We start from the raw sequence: 15,838 nt of genomic DNA, 5'->3' as shown, positions 1-15,838 counted from the left end.
AATAAATAATATAATGAAAATAAATATTATAATATAAATTTATATTTGTAATAGTAATATTGTAATAAATAATTTAATAAAAATTATTATTATTATTATTATTATAAAAAAAAATTAATAAAAAAATATATAATTATTTTTATATTACAATTATTATAATAATATTAATATTATTATGTTATTGTTTGCAATTTGGTAGAATGAAAAAAAAATGTTTAGTTCTATAATATAATAAATAAATTATACAATTTTCAAACTATAAACGAATAACATCTTTAACTTATTTTAAATAATAACAATTTAATTATAATGAATAAATAATTGTAATTGTGTGATTTAACTTATCATACCTGATTAATTCCTTATCAGCTGTTTATTATACACAACAGATCTAATTTTCTTTATAAAAATAATTGAACTTCAGATTTTATTTAATGATAAGATTAATTGAAAAAAAAAAAAAACTGAGGAACTATTTCTTTTCCTATTTTTTTTGTCATTGAACACTCTACTTCTCTTTAGTTAATAAAAACAATGCAAACATCCCTCTTATGAGGGTTTGTAATACTAAAGAAGAAAAGTTCTTCGTATCATCGTACTTATATAGTTACACCAGAATCTAACATACATTTTGATACATATGTTATACTATATATATGTGTCCTATGTATGTGTTGTTTGCTTATATGTATAATATGTTACTTATACACATATGTATATTTGTAATACGTATAAACCACTATCGTTCGAACCACTATCGTTTTCTTACATTATTCAAACATTATATAGCATTTTACATTGACCGGAACTAGGAGCTTGCACGTGAAAGAAAATTACTAGTAGCATCGTTTCCCTCAAGTGAATGAATCGAACTTTAAAGCTTCTTTCACAACTGTATGAATACATTTATGTATTTTATATATTATTTATATATAAATATATATATATATATATATCGTTTTTTTAATCCTTATTGGTCGTCAGATTTTTATATCGATGATTTTCATTAACATAAGTTATGATAAATATTTAATAAAATTGTTCAATGTTATTGTTTAATATTATTAACAAGTTATTCTAATAATATAATATTGAACAATTTTTATAAATATATTGGAAATGATTTATTTTTTTGAAGGATTAATACAAATTAAATGTTTGTTGTACATTGTAATGAACCTGATGTTTCGATTACTCCAAATTAAAAAAAAAAATTAAAAAAATAATATTTTATTAATATTTTATATAAATAAAACGAGATATATGGATTATAAAATATTTCAGAACGTTATGTATAAAATTATATATATATATATATATAAAATTATTTATTATGTTTATTTTTATATTATATTATACGGCCATCTGTTAGAATCTTATCGAACTAACAGAGATAATCATGACTCTTCGTTAATAAACAAATAATTCGCAATAAAATAATATTGCGAACTATCCTATCTTTCAAGTTGGATAAAACTGCACACAGTGTGCAAAATTTGATTAAAATCGGTTTAGTAGTTTAGGAGTCCATTGCGGACAAACAACATGACACGTAATTTATATATATTAAGATATATTATATTTATTATATTTATTTTTATATAATATTTATTTATATTATTTATTATATTTATATTGTATATTATATTATATTTTCTTTATATAAACTTATATATACATAAAATAAAAAGAAATCGTACATACAATACATAATATACAATACGTATTCCGTATGCAATAATACTAATTAATAATTTATAATAATTGATAATTATTTTCTATTTTATTTTCATTTTTATTTTCTCGTTCTGAATTATATTTTCTTATTTTCTTGCGAAAATTGATTATAAAATATGAATTAATAAATAAAATTAATCAAAAAATTGATAAAAAGGGAATCAGACCAATAGATACCTTTAACTATAACATCCCTATATAAAAGGGAATAAACGAATAAGAATTGAATATTAAGAAGCAAAGGCAATGTACAATTTTCTTGATAATCGTTGTGAAGACATATACCGTTTGCGGCGTGAAAATTTAATAGAATCGTGTGAGATATATAGTCTTTGCATTTTCTTCTTCCTTATAAAGATAAAAAGAGAAAGAAAGGAAGATAAAAAGAAAGAGAGAGAGAGAGAGAGAGTACATTGAATAAGAAGGAAGACGTCTGAGAAACACGCGTGAATGAAAAAAAAAAAAAAGAAAAAAATACAAGTATATAACCCGGAGGTGAATAACCAAGAGTTATCATCCAGTTTGTTCTCTTTTATCGTATTTTATATTCATCAATTATAAAACGAAATAATCTTATAAAGTAAACGAATTATTTGTTAATAAATAATATCTACAAATTCTTTATTTTATTTATTAAATCAATAATAAATAATTAATATTTTTTGTATGATTTTATTGTAAATTTCAAAGAATTCGATTTTGATTAGAAATTAGTATTTTTGTTTTGTTTTTGTTATGTACAAAATTTCAATGTAACATTTAATTAATTAAACATTTAACAAATTAAAATCATTTAATTTTATGATAATATTTGTACTATTGTTATTTATAATAAAATTATTTTTTACTAATTAAATTATTGTAATGTTAATTGTTTTATACTAATTATATGGTTACTTTTATACTAGTTATTTATACAAATTAAAGATACAATATATTTTAATAATTTTTTATATAAAAAAAAATTAGATTTTGTTAAAAATGTATATTTTGATTAGAAATTAGTATTTTTATTTTGTTTTTGTTCTATACAAAATTTCAATTTGATATTTAATTAATTAAACATTTAACAAATTAAAATCCTTTAATTTTAAGACAATACTTGTACTATTATTACTAATATTAATTATTTTTTAATTCAATATACAATGTTACTATTGTAAATTTATTTAAACTGATTATATTATAAATATTAATATTATTATTTGATATATTTTTTATGGAATTTTTATAAAACATTTTGTTTATTGTAATCTCATTATTATTTTATTTTTAATGCATTTAAGTTTGTATGTTTTTGTTTCTATAGAAATTGGTATTGAAAGTATCGGTTAAAGTCAACATTTCTACTACTGTTAGTTACAGTATGTTACACATACTAATTGTTTTTAATTAAATATTATTATTATTGTTTATTTGTGTGTCTTATTTAAACATAACATATTACGAATTCCAACGTTTATTATATTCCAACCAAATATATTTCCCTACTATTATTATACTAATTAATTCATTATTATTTTATTTAAACACGAAATACTAAAACTCTCATAACTCATTTTACAATACTACAATATTATACCGCTACCCGTTATATTATATTATAATATTCATTTAAACGTTCATTACAAACATTATTTGTATTTCTATAGAAACAAACCAACTAAAGAAAATAATCTAACAAAATTCTGACCATTTTATTGGCTAACCTAATTAAACAAAATTCATCGAGAAATCAACTTTATTTAAATGTTAATAAACAAATTCATTAAAATTAATTGTTATTGTGTGTGTGTGTTTGTATAATAAATCAAAATTGGTAAATTAAATTAATATTTATATTGGCTATATTTTTCCATTTTCATCATTGCGCGGAATATTCCGCGAACCCGAGACTGTCTACTATCACCGAGAGCGGAATAATCCGCATAAGAAGCATTGGTCTTTCTACTTGTAAGCATTTAACCGATGATACCGGTCAGTCGTAAGTTTTATGTCTCTGATGTTTAAGCAAGGAAGACTAATTCTAATCATGATGCAAATGGGTTAACACGTTGAGCGCCACGCAAATTCTTACGGATATCTTCGTCAGGCCACACGGCCACAAACGAAAAGTTGAGTAGTTGAACGTCAGGCACATGTGCCTGACACGGTCTGAACTGGAAGTTAAGTGTCAGTCACTTATGACTGACTTGGTAAAATGAAAAGTTGAACGTCAGACACTGGTGCCTGACATGGCCTGAACTGGAAGTTCAGTGTCAGTCACTTATGACTGACGTGGTAAAATGAAAAGTTGAACGTCAGACACTGATGCCTGACACGGCTTGAAAGTGAAGTTCAGTGTCAGTCACTTATGACTGACGTGGTAAAATGAAAAGTTGAACGTCAGACACTGGTGCCTGACATGGCCTGAACTGGAAGTTCAGTGTCAATCACTTATGACTGACGTGGTAAAATGAAAAGTTGAACGTCAGACACTGATGCCTGACACGGCTTGAAAATTAAGTTCAGTGTCAGTCACTTATGACTGACGTGACACTCAACGTGTTAAATTAATAATCGATAGAAGTGTTCGTTGAAATGAAAAAAATGATATCATTAGGGATTGAACATTATACAATAATAATCTTATCTATGAATGACAAATGATTTTCATTCGTCGAAAGATTTGTCATATGCAAAAATGTTCATTATCGTCAGATCTCGGTTAAGGTAAAATGTTCAAGTTGAAAAAAGTCACACCACTGAACCGGCCGAGTTTTATCGTTAACTGTTTAATAATTTATAGTTCTACGTAATAATAAAAAGAAAAAAAAAGAGAATAATAAAAATAATAATAATAATAATAAGAGTAATAAAAAAAAAATAAAGAATGAAAGAGAAAGAGATAGAAGAAATGTCAGGTCATCGGGCATAACCAACGTAATTCCCCAACCCCCTCAAACCCCACCTACCCCCATCATTCAAATGATCGATATTTAACAAAGACTTCTTCTGCTTTTTTTTCTTTTGCAAGTATAAGACAATAAACTCAATTAACCTTTTAAATGTTATGAATATTTTAACGATAAATCTACCACTATCAAGTGTATAATAACGTACGTAGACACGTGTAACTATTTATAGCCTAATGGTTCCAAATAATTTGTTAATTAATAAAATATTATAACAAATAAGAAAATATATTTTATATAATTCAAAAAGAAATCAATGCAACAGGATTTATAATTAAAATTGTTGTAAAATTGATTTTAACAAAAACAAAAATGTTATATATAAATTTGGTGTAAATAATCAATCTGAAACAAATCAATTCGAATAATTTGTTAATTAATAAAATAATAAATAAAAAAGTATATATAATATAATTAAAAATGAAAAGAAAAAAAAACAATGCAACAGGATTTATAATTAAAATTGTTGTAAAATTAATTTTAACGGAAAAAAAAATAAGAAAGAAAAGCTATATATAAATTCAGATTAAATAAACAATCTAATGCAATTAATTAAATAATAAATGTGAAAATTTATATATGTAGATATTAATAAAATAATATTTACTATAATAAGTGTCAATTAAAATAATGAATTAAATTAAGAATTCATTTGGACGAAATGATTTTTAGATAACAAATATAAAATAATTTTATATATAATAATAATTATTATTATTATGTAATTTAAATGTATTTTTAATATTTCTTGATTAAAGAAATAAATTTTTATATATATATATATATATATATATATATATATATATATATATATATATATATATATATATATATAATTGAACGTATAAATGAAAATATGAATTTTTTGTAATTTAGTAGAAACATATGAATGTTCAAAATTATGATTGACGTAGGTTTACTTTGGGCAAAAATTTACTCAAATTTTTTCAATTAGATAATGTAACTTTTGGTCACACCCAGTAGATGAAATAAACAAAAAAAAAAAAAACAAAAAAAAAACAAAAAATAAATAAATAAGAAAAAGAAAAAAGATTAAAAGGAAATTAAGTAATATCGTCACGACCTCGGTTAGGTTTATTTTTGTTTCTTTTTTTTCCATCACTGTCAAGAAGTCAGTAAATCGATTCGTAGGGGTTTCCTGTAATATTCTTTAAGAGGTAAACATCATATTCACTTGACAAATACGTATACAAAAATATATTCGCAATCTTAAAAGGTGAGTCATGCCAAATGACGAATACTGTACCTTCGTTGAGGTATAGTTTAAGAACTCTAAGAACCACCTGAAGAAATCTGACATTTCCTCTATTTCATAAACGAAATGTTAGGAAGTTTGAAAGTTCGAGTGAAATCCCTAACGAGCATGAAATTATTTTTTCTTTTTTTTTTTTTTGATGAAAAGAATATTTGTTAATTATTTATAAGTACTATGTGATATATTAATATATACAGTATATTTAATTTAAATGTGTATATGTTAAGTTTAATATATATATATATTGTTATTATTAATAACAGTAATATACATAGTAATATATAGAGTAATATATTACTAAAATATATATTTTATAGTAATATTATTATTTTAGTAATATTTTTTTTAGTAATATTATATATATATATATAATACAGTAATATAAATTGTAATATATATAGTAATATTATTTTAGTAATATTATATATATAATAACAGTAATATATTTAGTAATTTATATAGTAATATGTTACTAATATATATATTTTATAGTAATATTATTATTTTAGTAATATTTTTTTTAGTAATATTATATATATATATATATATATGTATAATACAGTAATATATATAGTAATATATATAGTAATATTATTTTAGTAATATTATATATATAATAACAGTAATATATTTAGTAATTTATATAGTAATATATTACTAAAATATATATTTTATAGTAATAGTATTACTTTAGTAATATTATTTTAGTAATATTATATATATAATAACAGTAATACATATATATATATATATGATTACTCTCTCTCTCTCTCTCTCTCTCTCTCTCTCTCTCTCTCTCTCTCTCTCTATAACAATAATATAATATATATTACTATTATTAATAATAACAATAATAAGGATTTACAAATAAAAATTTAAAATTAGAAATCCAAATATAAATTTAATTATTTTATATTAATTATTTTTGTAATAAAATAAAATGGATGAAAATAATTTATCTCTACCTATCTATATAATTAATATACTTAATAAATTTCTATAATAATTACGTAGAGAATAATTTGTGTAAGTTTTGTATGAATCATCATCATCATCATTTTGATTAGTAGTACTAAACGTTAAGGTTAGAAGAAAAGGTAAGATATATAAGTGAGAGTTTCTCGTGAAACTCTAACTATTTCTCATCTCAATTCTCAGATCTAACGAGCTGTGTTGGCTTCGTCTTCGAATAACCTAAGCCTTTCCTCAAAGTAATCGACCTGATCTTTCTAGAACGATTCTACGAAATTTCTATTTTCAAACTTTTAATGATTCCCTTTTTTTTCTCTATATCTCATTTCAAAGTATTTTTTATTGCACTATAAAATTAAAAAGAAAAAATACATGAAAAAAGGAAACACATATTGGTATAAAAATGTTATTTATACATATTACAGGGACAGAAAAGTAATGGCGTCGTTACTACGTATGTCAAATTATTTCTAATATTTTAAATCAACAAACCGATTGATGATTAAAAATTTTCATACCAGATAGAAAAATATTGTTAATAACGTGATTAATTAATTTAATTATTGATTAATAATAAAAACTATTGTTTGAACAATTTATTTGTTTGAATTTTAAGGTTAGAAAGATGATTAATGGAAAGGATGTTAATAAAGAATTAATATAAATAAATAATACAAAACCTAAAAATGTTAGGGGTACCAAAAAATAATCAAAATATCTTCGATGAGTACACTCACATTTAATTTGTGCAAATGTCAATGAAAAATCGAAGAACTTTTTAACACTTTAATGGCCGCACGCGTGTACGCAGTCAAACGTCGTCAGGGTTCCGGTAATATTTTTCAAAAATTAATTTAAACAAAACTTGAATGTCATTCACGAAAAAATTAACACGAAAAAGAACAATTTAACAACAAATTTAATTTTATATATAATTTTAAATATATATCAAGTTATAAATAAAATAATGGCCATGTGAGTGGCCATTAAGGTGTTAAAAAGAAAATTGAACAATTTTCTTTTACGTAAGATAAAAAATGTTAGAAAATGATGAACAAATTTTTTGTTCATTAGTATTTGAAATTTTTTTAATAAAAAAATGTTTTTTATTAGCAAAGAAAAATTTTGATTATTTTTCGGTATCCCCTTGTCCCCCTTTTCCAAATTGTTGAAATATTTTGTTTAAAAGTCCTTTATTTTTTCTTTTTTTTTTTTTTTTACATTTAATCATACATTTGTTAATGAGACAAATTAATTATCGTATGTATCAATTTCAATTTCACGAAAACGTTTAATTATTTTGATAACGCAAGAAGAAACAACTTATACGTTATCGTTTATTAATTATCGAAATACAGATTGTAAATTTTTTTTTTCAATTTTTTTATTATTTTTTTTTTTTTTTTTGAACATTTCGATCATTTTAATCATTTCTTTTTCTCTCTCTCTCTCTCTTTTTATTTATTTTATTTTATTTTTTACTTTATTGATTAAAACTTCGCAAATGTGTAACATTTACATTTCATCAACGTGTATTTATTCCGTTTATTTCTATTGATAATAATTAATTACGATAATCGATAATGTAAATAAAATGGGATATATGGGATAAATTTTTATCGATAATATTTTATCGGATGAAAAACATTCAATGGTAGAAAGAAGATGGAAATTCATGGAAAAAGGGCTTATTTTTTCATTTTTCTTCTTTTTTTCTCTCCCGTTGAATCAATTAATCTTGTTCACGGTATATGATAATTAATTTAATAGTTTAAAATCAAAATTCGAGTTAACACGAGTAAATAAAATGTTATAGATAAAAGAAAGAAAGAAAAAAAAAAGAATTGCAAAAAGAAATAATATAAGCGTCTTGTTTTATTTAACAAATTAATTTTCAATTTTTGATCAATTTAATAATTTAATAAAATATTAACGCGGTGTGTTGTCCCCCAGGAATTATTTTACCGAATAAAGAAAAATAAAATGAAATGTTTCAATATAATTAAGTTATAAATGTAGTTTAATTAATGTCTTAATTTGTCCTTGTTTTTGTTCTAATGTCCCATTTTTTTTATTTTTTTTTATTTACATATTATTCTAAAATTTACATTTTCTAAAATTCATTATTTATATTGTTTTCTATTTATTATTAAAGCCGGCGATACATGTAAACGCCTAAATTTTGACCGTTTTTCAGAGGCTTATTTAAAAATGGAAGGAATAAATGAATCGTTTTGAAACTCAACATGTTTATTCATTACATATCAAAATATAAGAATCTGATTCTTTTTTTTGTTTCAAAATGGCCGCCGTAGTAACTAATCTCCTGAGGCTCTCGCGGCGAAAGGCATCAATCAACGTGATTTTTAGCTTTAGTTACAGCAATCTAAAATTAAATAAAAAGGGTTCGAGTGTGTTCATAAAACATGTATCTTCTAGTTGAACTAAGGAAAAACTAAAAAGTCAAAAAATCGTAAATTGGCACGACTCAGACAAAAAAGTCTGATTTGTTACCATTTTTTTTTAACGGTTTTTGGGTTTCAAAAAATGGCAATTTTGGAAAATTTTTGTGTCATTCTTCAAGTTCAACTAGAAGTTAATACTATAAAGAAAATGTGTGCTAAATTTCATAAGAATCGGTTGAAACCTTTTTGAGTTATCTTACACCACAATTTGAAAAAAGTCGTTTCGAGAAAAACGCGTTCAAAGTTTAGCGTTCGCGTTTAGCGCCAATGTTGAAGCGGAACACTTAAATGAATTTTTAATGAATAAATAATGCGAATTTTATTCTAAAAATTTACAGGCATATTTTTAAGATGGTAAACTAACTATTTATGAAAAAAAAAAAAGAAAATCGAATTTTTATTTCATTTTACATGAATCGTCGACCTTAATTTAATTGTATTAAAATATTATTAATATTTTAATACAATTAATGTATTAATTTAACCTTGTTTTTTTTGTTTTTTTTTGTTTTATTTAAATGTTATTCTAAAATTTAGATTTTCTACAATTCATACTATTATTTATATTGTTTTCTATTTAATTTATTATTAATTTTATTATATTAACATATTAATAATATTTATATTATATAAAATATAATATATACATATAGTATATATATTATTATAAATTTTTATGTATAATATATTTATACATTTATTATTAAATTATTATTATTTATATTAATTATTATATTATTTATTTATTAAATATTATATATAACAAATATTCGTATATAAAGCAATTAATAGTAATTAATAAACAAAACAACAAAACAAAACAAAACAAAAACAACAACATAAAAATAAGAAAATAAGTGACAAACATTTCAATCACACAATAGAATAAAAAAAAAAATAAAAACGGACGATAATTGTGCCCATAATTATGCCCATAATTATGAAAGTGGTCTAAGTCAAAATTGAAAAAAAAAAAAAAAAAAAAGAGTTTTTCAGTTATTACGCGTCACATTATTTTAAAATAAATAAATTCAATGTAATTTTCACAATATTATCAAAAATAAATCGTTAGATAATGTTTGTTATTTCAATATTTTATAGAATTCATATTGAGTGTTCAAATATAAATCTTTAAATATATCTCGAAACAAGAGATACATGACTTAGACCACTTTCATAATTATAGGCACAATTATTTCGTTTCATTAAAAACATTGACAAACTAAATATAAAACCAAAAAAACTTAACCCTACACAAAATATCATCCATGACCGATTTCTGAGAGGTTTCTCAAGAGTATAGAAAAAAAAGAAAAAAGAAAAAAAAACAAACCTCTACGAAGTAGAAGAAGAGAAAAAGAGAGAGAGAGAGAAAGAGAATTTAGGGTTAAAGGAGAAAGATGGGAGGGGTTGAAAGGGAAGGTACAGAGAAGAAGAAGAATAAAAAAAAAAGAAGAAGAAGAAAACACAAAAGGGAAAATATGCAGTTGGAGTGAATCACGAGGATGGGCCGTCCGTAGTTCACGAACTTGACCTTCGCCTCACGAGCACTAACAAATACACAGAAACACACACCCACGCACACATATATGTAAAATATATATATATATAGAAACACAGATAAAGAGAGACATATATATATATATGAGGGTAGCTGTTTCTCCCCCACTTTCGATCGAATCTCCGCACACGTTGGAAATTCCCTTGGAAGAAGGTTAACAGGGCCTCGGTTCCAGCCTACATGTGTTAAACGTGTCATACATTCGTATATATACATACATATATGTTTTCTGTGTATGTGTGCAGGAACGAGTGCACACGAATATACGAGTTTCTATATATGTAAATTAGAAATTGTGTGTAGGTGTTAAAGTTGGATGATACTCTCGTGATTACTTGCATTTTAAAACGAAATACGATTTTCATTTATTTTTTTGAAAGTTTTCTATTTTTTTTTTTGCTACCCCAGTTTTCGTTATTTCATTTTTTTATTTTATTTTATATATATATGTATATTTTTTTTTAATCTTTCTTTCTGTGTTCGTATTTCTTGCATGTCAAAAGAGGATACTACACTCAAAGGATAAAAAGATATAATATATCAAAAAAAAAACAAAAAAAACTAGATTACTGGTAATCCCCTGTTTTAAGTTACTAACACTACTATTATACTAGTTATATTTAATACAAATACTAATACTAGTACTATAACGATTACAACGATGACGACGATCGATTAAAACGCGATTCGACGAATCCCCCGCGTGACTCATCTCGATCGTACGAGTAAAACTACTAACACACACACACACACACACACACGATTGTTCTATTCGTTAGTTCGTTAAGTTCGTTCTCTGTGTTTTTTTTTATTTCTTTTTGTTTTCTCTTTCCTCGACAACGATGATGACCTTCGTGGATAAAGGCCATACATCGCAAAGCTACCTGGATGATCATCGGTAATCCGAGAACTAACAGATCACAGTAACCTTCTTCGTGATCACATCATACTCTATTTCTTTATTATTTTTTTTTTTTTATTATTAATCATTCTTTACACATTTTCATATGTATTTGTTAATTTCATTATTTTTTATATTCAATTTTAAGTGTTAGATAACAAATGATTCTTATTTCTATTTCATATTATTAGAGATTTATAATTATATTAGGTATTTAACTATGAAATGTTTGATTACTCGGATTATTTTCATCTCGAAATTAAACATTTCATATTTAATGACCTAATATGATATTATTTTTTTATGTATTATATTATATATTATACTAGGGGTGCTCCACCACGCGTTATTGTGGCTCACAATCAGTCTGATATACACGTCTTTAAGTCAACGAATTACCTTATACCGCCATCTGTTAGAATCTTATCGAACTAACAGAGATAATCATGACTCTTTGTTAATAAACAAATAATTCGCAATAAAATAATATGGCGAACTATCCTATCTTTCAAGTTGGATGAAACTGCACACAGTGTGTAAAATTTTATTAAAATCGGTTTAGTAGTTTAGGAGTCCATTGCGGACAAACAACGTGACACGTAATTTATACATATTATATAAGAAGAAGATTATATTTATTATATTATATTATATATATTTTATATTATTATTACATTATATTGTACATATTTTATATTATTATTACATTATGTTTTATTTATAATTTTATATTTTGAATTTCATTGTTATATAAAAAAAAAAGGTACTCATCTTTATTTTATATTATTGTATATTTATTTTATTATATTATATTATATATATTTTATATTAAGATTACATATATATATATATATATTATATTATATTACATATTATTATTATTATTATTATTATTATTATATTATATTATTATATTTATTATATATGTATAAACCTAATTCGTGATCACATCATACTCCTTCTCTATTTTTTATTTTTTTTATATTGTTTTTTTATTATTTCATTCTTTACGCAATTTTATATGCATTTCTTACTTTCATAATTTTATATACTCAATTTTATTATTATAGTATATAATAAAAGATTCTTATTTTTATTTCATGTATACAATATATATATATATTTTTAAATCCCTTTAAATCCCTTTAAATTCGACCATGGATGAAATTTTGCAAACTGGTGAATAATTTTCCCTTTCAAATTTCATGTTAAAATGTTTCAAACCAATATTATGCACATATTAATATTTTTTTTAATTTTTATTTTCATTATTATTATGTATTTTACTTCTTCTTTTCTTTTATTCTTAAAAAGGATCATCCATTTATATCTACTTTTTTTTTCTATTTTTATTTAATATTTTTTATATATTATATTTTCATTTATATCCAAGAATTATAATCTTAAATAAAATATAAATAATCTTATTATTATATTGAATCAATAAAATATCATATGATTATTTTTTTTTTGATTGATGGAATGTGCACAAGATTTGTTGTTTATATATATTTTATTCTTTTTTTCACATTTTTATCTGATTATTCAGAAATATTTTCTTATTTTCTTTTACCAAGAACACAATGCTTTATCAATCATTATTATTATTATTATTATTATTATTACAATATCATATTTTCACGAACAATGAGATCAAAGCAATTTGTTTTAAAAGTCAAGAATGCTCTTTTCTTTCATATTATTATTTTTTTGTTAAAGTTTTTTCTTCCTTTTTTGTTTTTTTTTTTATTAAAGAACAATCCCACACCCCTTTTAGCAATAAGAATATCAGGAGAGCGTGAGCAGTGAAATTTCCGTAGGCCTTGGCCTCGTACAAGCAATGTGGTATTAAACGTTCACTGTGGTATGACTTTGAAATTTCTGATAGATCTGATGTGTGAGAGAAAGAGAAAGAGAGTTACCTCTCGGAAACACTGTTCGTATTATTAAGGGATGGATGAATCATGAATTTCACCGGGAATTATGGTAATAACTGTGTTAACCATGTCTCAAGTTAAATCAATTTCATTTTTCAAACTTTCTCTAACGATATCCTTTATATTTTCTTGATACTGATTAAAATCATTTTATCACGATTTAATAATGATTAAAAGTAACCTCAAATTATTATTATTATTATTATTATTATTATTATTATAAATAATATTAATAATTTCACAAATACTGTACAATAAATATTCCATAAACAATATATAAATTAATAAAAATATAATTAATTTAAAAATCTAATAAATAATTACATTATATATGATGATAATAATAATAATAATAATAATAATAATAATAATATAAATAATTTTACAAATACTATACAATAAATAATCCATAAACAAAATACAAATATGAAAAAAATATAAATAATTAAAAAATCATTAAAAGTAAAATAATATTACACATAATTTACTTTAATAATAAGCAAACGACATTAATCTTTTTTTCTTTTTTTTTTTTAAAAAGAAACAATTATAACTAGGACAAAATTAAAAATTTAAAAATTATTCAAACAAGTATGCAAGAATATATATATAATTTTATAACTTAGGAAAAGTTTTGATACCTGTATCAGTTTGAAAAACTGTAAAATATTTAATTTAAATAATCTTCTATAAAAGTTTGTACACACACTAACGGAATGAAAATCTGTCAAGAGAAAATAAACAAAAAAGAAAAAGGAAATAAAAATGGAATATATAATAAGAAATTATGTTAATATATATACTGGTAAAGATTATTTAAATGTAATCCCTTAATTTCTACGACATTGCTATGCTACTGCTCGGTATAACATAACATGTCTGACCAAGTTAACTCGTTACTACTGAAGTAGGGTCAACGTGTGGCTGACTGTAACGCAGTCTCATCACTTGCACTTACTCGAGTGCAAGCAGCTTCGTCTGACTAGCTGCTGATTCACACCACTCGCAGCCGCAGTGATAATTATATACCGTGTGTCCTTAAAACCTTAAGTATAATGTTTTACCATCGTGTCACGGACGAGAAAATCTCATTAACGTTGAAAGTATAAACGTTGAGAATTAAAACAGGTAGAGAACACACGTTTCACGATTAAATAAAACGACGTATATATTAACCCATTTGGTACAAAAATCATGTAAATATATATATATTTTTTTTTAAATAAAAAATAACACGCGTAATTCTTATTTTATTAATAACAATTTGAAAGATTCGTATTATTCTTAATTTTCTATTACAAAAAAAAAAAGAAAATGGAAAATTCTTATAATAAATGGTTCAACTTATGATCTCTTTTTTTTTTTTAAATCATGTAAATATGTAAATATATTTTTTTTAAAGAATAAAATAAAAAATAATACATAATTTTAATTTTATTAATAACAATTTGGAAGGTACGTATTATATTTAATTTTTTGTTAAAAAAAAAAAAAAATAAAATACTTTCTTATAATAAATGGTTCAACGTATGATCTTTTTATTTTTCTTTAGCAAATATTTAAAAATAGAAACAACAAAAGTTTATTTTATTTCATCATTGCTAATTATGACGAAGAAATAATTGAAAATAATTCGGTTATTATTATTATTATTTTTTTCTTTAAAAAGTTAACAGGTAGCATGTTTATCGAACACATTCCTATAATACTTGTTACCAGTGCAAAAGCATGATAATATGATTCATATCTATATATATATATATATATATATATATATAATAAAATATATATATAATATATATATAATAAAAAATAATCGTGATCCTGGGAATTAGTAGTAGATAGGATAAGGCCAAGGTAGAATTGGTGCCCGTGAAAGGCCGAACTTGGCACGAACATCGAACTTCTCACTGAGAAATCAACTGAAGTAATTTAAAACCAACTAGTTCCAGAATATATGATCCTAATCATTACAGAAAAAAACGGGGAACGATATAAATACATATATATATATGTATGTATATATATATGTAAT

General features: G+C 22.8%; 1 protein-coding gene across 5 annotated transcripts in view; it reads right to left on the bottom strand.

The window, feature by feature from the left end:
* The window catches only part of fra (neogenin protein frazzled), a 91,958-nt gene that overhangs the window by 30,931 nt on the left and 45,189 nt on the right, over nucleotides 1-15,838 (bottom strand). The window contains exon 28 of one of the 5 annotated variants that reach the window (XM_015327554.2): nucleotides 9,169-9,325. The exons of the other annotated variants lie outside the window; for them this stretch is intronic. The gene's annotated coding sequence lies outside the window, so the exon portion shown is untranslated. Of the gene's footprint in view, nucleotides 1-9,168; nucleotides 9,326-15,838 lie in introns of those variants that run through there. 5 annotated transcript variants of the gene reach the window in all.

The sequence above is a fragment of the Polistes dominula genome, unplaced genomic scaffold (assembly GCF_049000335.1).
Source record: "Polistes dominula isolate Pdom_NZ unplaced genomic scaffold, Pdom_raw_medaka contig_37, whole genome shotgun sequence".
NCBI lineage: Eukaryota > Metazoa > Arthropoda > Insecta > Hymenoptera > Vespidae > Polistes > Polistes dominula.
This window is presented reverse-complemented; position numbering and strand designations above follow the sequence as displayed.